Source organism: Phoca vitulina, unplaced genomic scaffold (assembly GCF_004348235.1).
Source record: "Phoca vitulina isolate PV1807 unplaced genomic scaffold, GSC_HSeal_1.0 scaffold42, whole genome shotgun sequence".
Lineage (NCBI taxonomy): Eukaryota > Metazoa > Chordata > Mammalia > Carnivora > Phocidae > Phoca > Phoca vitulina.
The window spans coordinates 5,250,173-5,262,726 of record NW_022589745.1 but is presented as its reverse complement, the minus strand read 5'-3'; positions in this window follow the sequence as shown (position 1 = coordinate 5,262,726).

The window sequence follows — 12,554 nt, the reverse complement described above, 5'->3', positions numbered from 1 at the left end:
CCTGTTTGTCCACATTATCAGAAGGGTGGCATGTGTTTGCCCTTGGATTGACAGAGCAATGGCCAAGGCATTGGGGGTGGGAAGACATTCCATTGGAGGTACTGGCAGATGTTTTGTATGGGAGGGGAAGGATGTGGGGCCACACTCTGCTGTTTGTGGTAGATTTCCCAGTAAGGTTAAGGAGAATGGCAATTCGAACATAGAGTCTCCTGGTGGAAGGTGATTGAGCCAGCAGTCATATAAGGCAGAGGCAACAGTTTGGGAGAGTTATGTTAAGGCATTTTTCCTTTGTGAGGAAAGTTCCAAGGATGGTTGTTAAAGATACAGATCACTTTTGTCCTTTCCTCCCCCATTCCTCTTGGGGTTTGGGATGTTCCCACTTCAGGTGCTAGGGTTGTTCTCCCTCCCTGACACAAAATCTGTGTGTCCTATTCCAGTAGCTAAAACATTCTATCAGTCCCAGCAGAGAACAGGCCCTCAGCACAGGCATCTATGTGATGCCTGGGGGCTAACGTTTCCCACAACTGGATAGCTGTCACTCTTGCATCTACAGATGGGCCAGCCCAGCTGTGTTCTTTAACATACCATTTCCATCTGACCTACCAAGTCTGTTGGGTTACCATTTTTTCTTTTCCAGAATATTATGTATCTGTCCCATACTTGTAACTGTCATTGTCAAGGCCTATGAAGGACTTGAGATCTTACTCGCCTGCCATAGTTCCATTGATGCTGGGAAAAAAACACTAGGCTTCTGAGCCCTAGAGGAAGGGGAGTCTTACCCATACCTATAGCAAGACCAGGGTATCAACATCTTGTGCCAGTTGCTTGTCCCCAGTTCCCATAGGGCAGTGTGAAAAGGGCTGAATGGCACTGCAAATTCAGTGTCCTGTAGTACAGAGGAGAAATTCTGGGCTTAGAGAACCCCAATTTTTTCTAATGGGTAGTAAGCATGCCTGCCCTTTTCTCAGGAGAGACACACTCTCCCTATATTTCAGGCTTGCTTGCTATACAAACATTCTTGAAATGATGGTCTGAAACAGGGCGGTCAGTGCCTCCCTCATAAAATATGCACAACACAAGAGACTTGTGGAGAATTGTCTCCCATGAAAACTTTATGTCAAAAAGCACAGCAAGTACAAACACCTGGAGGCTAAAAGATGGAAAAAACTTGGCATGTTGCAGGGATAGAAAGAAGCCAATCTTTCTGGAACGAAATAAAAGGCAAGTGGTAAGAAATGAGGCATGGGCCACACTGTGGACTATCTTATAAGGCCCCGTAGGGAATCATAAGGAAAACCAGAAATCCGATTTTTTGCCTTTCATTTTGTAAAGTGGGGGCACTAGGAAAAATGTACCCTATCATACAAAATGCCATTAATTTAACTGTAGGGTGAATTCCTTTTTTTGCCTATTCTACTCAAATTAAAACTGGGATCAGCACCAGGAAAAAGGTAGAGCAAAAATTGCAACCAAAAATGGACATTCCAGGGTTTGAGTTCAGTGACACGCTGACTGACCCACACTTTCATTTCAGAAGATTAATCAGGTATAGGATTCTAATACCTCAAGGAGAAGGGAGGGAGAGAGGATCTGTACCTCATAGCGTGGACCATAAATGTTAGTTGTGATGGAAAAAAAAACCACTTATTTAATCATGGGGACAATTTAAATAAAAATAATCATTTCCATGGGCACTTCTAAAAATAATAATTATGGTAAACTTTCAGGGCAATAATTCACGATATAGCATAACCCTGCAGAAATTACCTTGCAGTTGAGTCCACTTCATCCGTAATTTTCAATTTTCTAGTTGTAGTCTGCTTTTCTTTTTAACATTTTCTAATGTACATACATATTTGATATTGAAGGCACAAATTCCTATATGTATGAATTTTTCCAGATAGAAAAGTTGGTCTTATTTAAATGTGGCTGCCTGCCTAAGCTGCCAATGGAGTCCCAGCCCGAACGAAGATTTAGAAGGGCAACCAACCTTTAGAGCAGAAGTGAGGACTATTTTTGTATCGCAAAAGCCTTGGTTTTATGTTTATTTGTAAGATTTTGGCAGCTATTTTGGGATGTTTCTGAGTTGCAATAAGAAACATTATGTCCATGAATTTGAAAAAAGAGGGAAAAATTAAAAATAAAAATGATTTTAGCGTATGGATTTTTTTTTAATTTAAATTCATTATCAAACAGATTTTGATATTCTTGTGTGGGTTTTGTGTAGGGGGATGTGTCTCTTCTAGCTGGCTGCTTCAGGAAGATGCTTGAGGGGGAAAATAAAGATCTTTTAAAAAGAGTCTATGTTCTAGTTTTCCAAAGTACATTTTTAAACTTGTAAGAAAGTTTATGACTACGGGGATGGTGATTTCACACTAACTGCAGAGATGCAAGCCACGGGCCAGTGGGACTCCTGAGTTGACTGGACACCCAAGGAGAAGAGCAGAAAGTCCATTCGGGCTTGGATTCTGAATCCAGATGAGCCACAGATCCATGGCCTTGAGCAAGTCACTTTGTCTGTCAAAGTCTTAGACTTTGGGTGGATAATTCAGTGATAGTTAATGAATTTGCATTAAAAATCAACATCCTATTCTAGGAAGCATCGAAGTAACTAAATTGAAACATGCCTAGACTTTACCTCTATTGCAAATACTATTACTGATAGTATGTAATAATATCAGTTATAATTTATTGAGACCTGCTATTTAACCAGAACACAGTCAAGCTTACAAAGTTTCTATCTACTGCACACAGTAACACTGTTGATAGGCATAAGTAGCCAATTTTTTTCAGATGAAGAAACAAATTTCATTATGTAAGAATAGAAAATTAATACAATATACCTATGTCTTTGAACGTTCAAGAGTGCTACTAGAGTAGCCTTTGTTGAGTGTCTGCATAGGGCCAGACATCACTCTAGACTCTTCCCATAATATGTGATTTTTATATTTAATTCCTTGCGATGCTGTGAGGTTAGTATTTCTACCTCCGTTTTACAGACCGGGGAATGGAGAATCCTATGTTTAGAGACTTCCCAGCATCTCAGTTATAATAAGGGATGGGTTGGAGTTTAAACCAGTCTGACCTGATCTTTGTCTCCTGTCCCTTCATAATTCCACTTTGTTTTCTCAAATGCCATGGTCAGTGCTACTTCTCTGGACTGCACCATAATGAATATCTGCTCTGTAATAAACTGTGACGTGAACGGAAAACATAAGCATGGATACCCACACATCTGGGCAAGAAGGATTTGGCTAAAATAAGTGTTAAGTTTAGGAATAAGAATACATTCTGTATGAATACATTCCTTCCTTCTCTGTTACTCTTTATATTTAATTGACTCCTTTACCAGTGTTATAACGTGTAGCAGCTATTATAATTAGGACCATTTCACAGATGAGAAAACTGAGGTTCAAGCCCATAATTCCTGGTCCTTCCACCTCACTTTGTTGGTTGGTTCCCCTGCTCATGTGAACAGGGAGGTGTGTCACTGACAGATGGTTTTTTCCCTAGTTTGCTCATGTGTTAGTTTTACAATGGTGAGATCTCCAGTGTGGCATTGGTGATCTCAGGGAGGGTCACAAAGGAAATGAAAGAGTTGATATCTCACATTATTGTTGCAATAAAACACTTCATATCTCCATGAAAGTCCTTTATGATTCCTAGTCTCAAAAAATTTGAATTTCAGATATTTTAAAATATTCTTTTTTAGTAAAAGTATGTCTTGTGTCATATTTTGGACATACTTATACTAAAATTTATTCTTTATTTATCTGAAATTCAAATTGATATGGGCATCCTGCACTTTATCCGGTGACCCTAATACCAACTTTATAACTAGCCCCAGGCCATGAGCTAGAGAAGGAAAGATAAATAAGGCACAGTTCCTCCCTTAGAAAACACACAACCCAGCAAGGAAAAAGACACATTAGGCAGACGCAATACTGCGTAAAACTACAATAACAGAAATATGCAATAATGATGAGTTCTGTTTTTGGAGACTTGTGCTGTGCCAGGCACTGAGCCAAGGGATTATATGCATTATCTCGATTAATTCTCAGGGCACCCTAGAAACAGCTGTTATTATCGCTAACTCTGCCTTGTAGGTGAGGGGACTGAGGCCAGAAGGAGATAAATGAATTGCTAAGATCATCTGAGTCGTAGTGGCCAAGTTGGGACTGAACCCCAGGTCTATTAGACTGTGCAGCCCGTCCTTCAACCACCCCACACGGCTGCTCCCATACACCCTGCAGACAGGCAGTCCCACTAACTGGACATGGGCTATCACAGAAGAGAGAAGAGACATTTGTCTCTTGGTGATTGGGTTTAGAAGGTTACATAATTATCCACCACATGGATAAAGGACAGGGTCTGAGTTTAGGGAGAGAGAAAACAGCAAGCAGAGAACGTAACAAAAACAGAGGCATAAAGGTGTGAAGTATGTAATGGTTTGGGGAACAGTGAGGAGGTTTTTGGAGGTGAATGTATGCGGAGAAAGCTAGTGAAGTAAAGCTCCAGTAAGTTTAGAAGAGCCTTGTGAGCCACACCAAAGAATTAGAACTTCACCCCAAGGACACAGAGAGATATAATGAAATCTTTATTTTATAAAATTACTGTGGCCATCAGAGAGGAGGAGGGGATGGAGAACGGAGCTCCAGGAAAGAGACTTGGTTTGAGCCATCAGTGTGGGAAGATGTCCAGCCAATGGGGATGAGCAAGAGCGGGAGATGAATGGAAGAAACACAGGTTATTGGCCATGGAGCATCAATAGGACACGATTTCTCAAGAGACAAGAGAAAAGAGTTGAAGAGGACTCTGCAGGTTGTTGCTGGCCACACTGGGTGAATGGCAGTAGAATTACTCAGCTTTGACACACTGCTCTGCTCGCAATCCCTCACCCCAACACAGCATCTGTGTGCCTCAGCGTGCTGTAGGTTTTGAACAGGCCATTTTGACACTTTCTTGCAACTTCCTAAAAAGCCACAATTGACCTTTTTTTATTATCAAGGAAATCTAAGGAAGAAGGATGTGGACAAAAATGAGGACACAGGTGACTGAAACTCAATTCTGGAGAAAGCCGACTCTATGTAAGCCTTTTTGTTTGCAAAAACGAAAAGCCAAAATAGGACAACTAGTATTGTCCCTATAATAAATTACAAATCGGCAAAATAAAACGTGATGGACAGAATCCAAGGGAAGATGGCTCCAATTAAAGTAGCCTCAAAGCATTCTCTGGGCGCCTAATTCGTCATTAACTTCAGCCGTGGACCAACCAAACACAGCTTCTGTCCAGTCCCTTCTCCCCAGTGCCACCCCGCCAAGGTCGCCGAGCGTTGTAGGAAGGCACCAAGAACGGAACCGAGTCTTTCCTTGACACGTGCGTTTACTTCTTGCTCAAACTCTGGCGACGAGTCCATGGTGTAAACCAGTTGAGTGCTTTTCAATCACTACTATGTGAAGTTAAAAATACACAGCCGTTGCCCACTCTTCATTCCTCAGAACAGTCCTGGCAACAAGATGTTGCTTTTCACGACATTTTTTTTCTTTTTTTTTTTTTTTCCTCTCCAGGGAAGGGATTTAAAATAATTTATTCTTAATATTATGCCTGCCTAGTATCTGAGAGTGAAGATAAGCTTGACTGCAGTACTCCAAATAAATTGCTTAGGCAGTAAGAAGCTGGCTGGTGGGGATTGGGGATTACAGTGCATCCTGCATATTTCACTTTATGCTTCCAACCCTGAATGAGGTTGCATTCCTAGGTTCACTTGGGGTGTCGTGTGGGCCTTGAAAATGTAATAGTAGATGCAAGGGGAGAAAGTATGACAGGAATGGTGACTTACTTCCCTGCCAGGTCAAACGTGCAAGGTGTACATTTCTCAACACCAAACACAGTGGCCAAGGCCCAGGTGAGCAGGCTTTTCAGGGTAGGCTCAGGGATGGAAGCACGTTGTATTCTGTCTCTACTGACCCTCCAAGTAAACGGAGACCCTTCATTGACTTAGAGCTGGTCTCACCTCCTGATGACTCTCCCAGAGCAGAGTTGGAGGAAGATGTATGAAAACGAAATGCAAGGCATTTAGGAGTGGGACTCAGGACCCAGGAGAACCATCTGGAATGCTGCTTGGTAGATCTCTTTAAAAGAAGTCACTCCTTTGTTTCTGCACATCTATTTGATTAAATATTTGCAGCTGAGATCTGATTCACATTTCACACTTGAAACCTTAATTTTGAGTACTCTACTTGTTGTCCTATGACGGCAAGCACCGATGTCTCTTAATACAAGAAATTTCATGTCTTACACACATGTACTTATGTCTGCACTGTGCTTTCCCTGGTTTTTAGAGGACTCTCCTTCCGTCAAAGATCCATAACAGCACAGGTTTTCCGCAGAGTGTTGTAATGGAAAGAGAAAGTTGACAGTGGACACCAACACCATGGGTCACATACTAAACCAAAGGATAAATAAAATTTTGAAGTCATTCTATCGCCACATGCATTTCGCTTAAATATTTTGTCTTCCATGAGTTCGGGTGAGCTATGAACTAATGCATATGTCAGAGAACACAGAGGGATGAATAACAATTAGCAATTAAGTGCATTTTTAAAACCTACACAGGATGTGCAATAGATTTGTGTTTCTGCCAAAGTGGCACCAAGAAATCAATTTTCACAAGAGAAGGGATGGGATGGCAGCCTTCTTATGACACATCATGGCCAGAGCAGAAAAGCTGCTGGCCAGGGAACGCAGACAATACTCTCTAAGTGGAACGTGCTGTATGTTGTCAAAACTTAAATTATGCAGGTATAAAAGGATATACCATTTAAAAAGCTATGTCACATATCTTTGACCCAATTTTCTTATTGTTGATATGAGAGTTTGGACTTAAATTATATTTGAAGTACCTGTGAATTGACAAGCACAGGACTATAATCCTTGGAATATATCAAACTGATCATTTGAAGAAGCAATGCAAGCAGGATCATATTATTTACACAGTGAGAAGATCAGGTGCTGTAACTAAAAGGCCAGAACTAAAGTTTACATATTTAACTACCATCACATTTGGCCTGGTCTGGCCAAATTTCCTAAATCGCAAAGCTAAGAGTATTAATTTTGCTGCTTTAAAACATATTAAAAAATAATATCGTTCTCCGGAGCTCTCCCTGAGCTCAGCTACCACTTCATTATCCTGGGTCTTCCAGCCACACAAGGCAACCTGGTGACCCCTGGACACACCTGGGGCCTCCCTGCCCCTGTGCCTTTGCATGTACTTTGGTTATAACTGTCACCCACAAGACACCTCCTTCCTTCTCCCCAACCCGGGGACTTTTCACATCTTTGCTATTTGACCCATCCTTCAAGATCCATTTCAAGTACCATCTATCCCTGGAGAAATTCCTGGTTCTCCAACCAAATGCAGGTTTTCTCTCTTTTAAAGCCCTAGAGAGTCTGAAGTGTGCCTTCTAGAACCTTCTGCTGCCTCCACTCTGCATTGTACCTATCCTTTAATAGTGTCATTTCCTAACTGTTGGATTATAAATTCTTTAAGGAAAGGGACTGTGGAGTCCTCCTGTCGGTACTCTCCCTGTCCTGTAGCTCAGTTTCTTGTTCTTAGTAGCTGTTAATACATATTTATTAATGAAAATCAATCTGTGGTAACAGACTTGATGAGATGCTGTGAGCAGAGTGGTAGATGATGGAAAGCCACCTGGCGCAATGGAAGGAGACCCAGCCCCCATCCCTGGCTTCTGGGTTCTGCGGACACAGGCTACAGTGAGTTCTGTTCCCTCACCTGCACTGTGAACTCTGTGAGGAGAGGCAATGAGACTTCTCATCTGTGTATCCCCAGGAGCCTTGTCCAGGACATACTGCATGGAAAGTATTCAAATGTCTGTGGTGCCAAATTGCCACTTACTGAGATTTTATCTGGGAAGATCTCTCCAATTCTGTAAGCCTCAATTTCTTCCTGGTAAGATGAGGGTCATTGATTGAGTGACTTCTTTTCAAATTGTTTTCACATTTTTGGTTTGAGGGTTTTCTTTTTTTTCTCCTATGCACGTAACTACTAGGTTCTCCAGTAATGTGCTCCAGTCATATTCTCCAGTAATAATTAAATTACCCTTTACTGTTAGGTGGGTCTGGTTTGTTGTTTTGTGTTTTGTCCTGTTTGTTAAATTAAACCCTCCAGTGTAAGCATGATTAAACAGGATTGCATGACTATAGTTTCAGAGGAAATAAAAGCACAAAGCAAAGGAACACCTCAGGTGTCCACGAATCTGACATCCCGCATCCGACACCACGGTGCTCTCCACGCCCTCACACTATCTTCACCGACAAATAGCCCTCTGATGGATGCACTGAGGAAAAGATGAACACTCCAGACCCAACTTTGTGATTTCAAACTCAGCAACAAATTCCCTCTCCAGCAAATTAGCAACCATTATGCATCCTTAAGAGAAGCACCCATAATTCTTGGTAGCCATATCTTTGACCTGTCATGACGACTGAACATCCTTTCTCTGATGATGATTAGGTGGAAAATGCATTGTCCAGGTGGTGGTTCCTGCGTGCTGCTTAAAAAAAAAAAAAAGAAAGAAAAGGCAAAGGCAAATCACTAATCTATGGCTACTATTGTGGTCTAATCACTCGTTTCCTGGAGTAAATGCCAAGCCCACGTCCCTGTAAGTGGCAGCCACAGGGTCTTCTTGCTGCCCCTTTGCACTTGCGCAGGGCTAATTGCTTCTCATATTCTGACAAGAGTGGGAGCCTGGCAGAGCCCAGTTCTGGACTTGAAAAGTTCATGCTGCCTTTGCACTGAGGTTTCTGCTTTAATGCATTTTGCTACAAAATTAAGTACTGTGAAGTTCACCGGGTAGCACAGAGCGAAGACCCGGGCTCTCAGTCACGTAGAGGGAGATATTTGTCAGTATCAGAGAATCTCCAGAGCGGAAGACGAGGTTCTGTAGGAGCCTGGGAAGTCCATGTGGAGTCTCTCGAGGGGGTTCCTGAAAAGGGCCCGGATGCGGTGCCGCTTCCAGACCTGGAACAAAAGGGAGGGCTGCTTCATCCAAACTGCATGTTTCTTTGAGAACGCCTTCCCTCTGGCCCTGCCCTGTTTAGTGCAATGCCGCTTATGGTTGAAGCCTGTTCTCTGCTACAATGAGATCACAGAGAAGAATAAAAAAGGAGAAAAAGAAATACTCTGTCTCCCCAGGAATGATATTTAATACCCACCTATTCTAAGCAAAAAATAACATTTTTCAGTCAAGTTCTTCTTAACCATCTCTAAAGGATGAAAATTTTAAATATGTGATATAAAATGTCATATGGTTATAGTACTTCTTTTTGGCCTCTGGTGAGGAATTTGGAAAAAAAAAAAATCAGCATTCTATGGAAAAAAAAAATGCCCAAAGGACTTAGGTTACTATATAATAATGTGTCACTATAAATTATTGATTTCAAATTCATTTGTGGTATTTTAAAAATAATGGTTTATAAAGCTTATAACCCTCGTCTTAAAAAACATCTCGCTCTGAACATGCATCCTTTTGTTGGTTGTACAACTATTTCCCACTGACCCTACCTCAAGACTCCCATGCCCTTGGCCCTCTCTGCCCTCGTATGTCTATCACTCTATTAGGCCTACCTTCAAATGTTCTCTCTGCCTCCGTGTATTGCTTTTAATGGCTCCAGCCTTCATTCTTTATTTCCCCTTTTTTTAAAAAGTCTGGACCCAAAGTACATGTGTATTCTTATTTCCTATTATGCCCCAATGTAAGCTCCAAACCAACTCTCATATGGCAAGATTAGAGCCGGAAGGAACACCAGGCTCATCTGGTCTTCATCCCTCCCAAGGATACCAGTGGGGCCTGTCCATGAACTACACTTGGAGTATAAAGCAAGGTTTTAAGACCCAGCTCTGTGACTCAGCACTAATTGTCCTGGATTCTAAATGTGATAAATGGATCTTTTCTGCCTTATGCTGAAATCCAGTGCCTAATACATGTTAGGTTGGGGTCCTGACAATTATTCTTTCTTGTACCTGAAGATTAAATGTTGTTCATTAATTTCCAGTCCTTTTCCAGGGCTAATATCCTGCTTCCATCCTGCGAAACTTGTCTCAAGATCAAGAATAACACCCTCAACAATGAATCATGGAACACTATATCTAAAACTAATGATGTAATGTATGGGGATGAACATAACAATAAAAAAATTAAAAAAAAAAAAAAAAGCACAGTTGCATCTGCAAGTTAAAAAAAAAAAAAGAATAATGCCCTCAAATCCCAAATGCTGTGTTTGGGACTTTGAAACCACCTGAAAACCTCTGTCCTACGGCTGGGTGTCTCTGGGTTGCCGCTTCTCCCAGCCACACTTGCTGCCGGATTTATCAGCTTCCTGTCGTTCGTTCACCTGTCATGAGGCTCCTGACCCTAACTGCTTTTCTAAGCCTCAAGTACTGCTCATTGCAATTTCTGCCTGAGTCTTCCTGTTCACACAAGCTCCCTTGGGAATGAACTTTTAAAGGGCAAAGTACCCCAGTCATGTTCTATAATTATGAAATTCCCCTTCTCAAAGAAGTATCATTTTACTGAGTCAGGGTTTAGAATTAATGATTCTAAGCAGAGTTAAAATAGAAATTACTTCCCCCAAAGGGATAAAATTCAGAAAGATGCTGTATCTGTATTGGAGCTCCCTAATTGTGTCTAGAAGACCAGGGTTTGAATCTTATACTTTCAATTTTGTTCAAATTAAAAAAAAATTAAGATGTCTATTGATGAGCCTCCAAATTATCTGTTCATCCTCAACCTACCTCCTGGGCCCTATCCCTCTGCATGTCCCAGATGTGGTCACATGGAAGCCCAGATGGTACCCAGGCGTGTTCCTCATCTTCCCCACATATGTTAGCTGCCTGCCTTTGGTCAGTGGCCAGAGCATTCTTCTAGTCACTTGGGCTAAAAATCTGCTCATCTTTGATTCTTTTCTTCTTACCTTACCAGCCACACCACATCAGCGACCAAGTCTTGCGGCCTCTCCTTCCCCAGCTTAGCTCCAATCCACCTGTCTTTTCCATTTCTTTTGTCATTACCCAGCGGTATGAATTATTACCTCTAATCTGTACTCATATTATAATCCTCAATTGGTTCCTGGGCCTCTGTTCTCACCTTTCTACACTTTTTGTTTTACATATTACTTCCACATTCATTGTCCATCTCCAAAATGTTGTGCATCCTACAAAATAAAGACCATCTACATGACAAGGCACATACTTTTCAGGTGGTATGAAAGGCTTCCCAAATCTGTCATTCACCTGTCTTCCCAATCTAAAGCTCTGCAAGTATATTGTCCTAGAGCTTATAAAACATTCTCTCGAACATTATTTCCTTTGATAATTGCATCAGTCCTGTGAATGGAGCTAGCATCTGTGACCTTGATTTTATTATTCCATTTTACAAATGAGGAAGCAAATGTACACAATTGCATGCCAATCCAAGAGATTGCATTGCTTACTCAAAGTCATACCAGGAGTCGTAGGGCGAGCAAGCCTGCAACTCACACCCCGTTGGTTCTTCTGCCTCCCTGTGAATTTTCGTTGAAATGTCAGATCTGAAAATGCCTTGCTCTTTCTCTAGGCAGAATTAATTCCTTCTGCCCTAGGTCCCCAAAGGACTCTCTACATATATCTACTATGGCATGGATCACGTGCCAAATGATTCTTCATTTTCCTGTTAGTCAACAGTGAGATTCTTGCAGGCAGGAGCCATGCTTTTGTTCTTGTTTCGTGCTTTGTCATTTAGCGGTATCTGGCAAACAGCAACAGGAAGTGCCATGTAATGAATAATTGCATCTCGTTATTAAGTAGTTTGAGACATGTATTGATTCTAGCGAAGGGCTGCATTCTTGTGCATTTACAGAAACCACAATCATTTTCATTGTGGTGGAGAAGACTGTTTGTTTGCTCTATGGCATATATAAATGTGAATCTTACTAAACTTGAGGCCAGAATTCACTTTGGAAAATCAACTAGCCACTCTAGTTGTATAATAGAAAGTACATTTTGTATGACTAACCTCAACTTCTGCCATGAGTCAGTCACAGGGTGCAAGACCTAAGGTCATGTCTAGTTTTGAAAGAACACTGTACTCTTATGCAAACGCCTTTATTAAGAATTTGGCTATTACAGAGCATGAGCTCTTCAAATATTTAACAGAAATTAAACCGATAAGCTTATCCAACCTCTAGATAGTTCCATAAAATGATTAATCTTGAGCATATTAATATTGTATGAGTGCTAATTAACATCTTGAATATGTGTGCTGATGGCAAATATCTTTAACTGGGAATTACAATCTGAAAGCTTTTCTTTTTACAATGGGTTAATATGTTCAACCTCCTAAATTTTGAGAAGATGATAAACAGTGTGAAGCAAATGAATAAAGGATTATGTTATAAACTGTAGGTAGTGAAACAGCCCAGAACTAGTGGCAAGATGGCAAATTAGAAAAAAAAAAAAAAAAAAAAAAAAAAAAAATAAAAATATATATATATATAT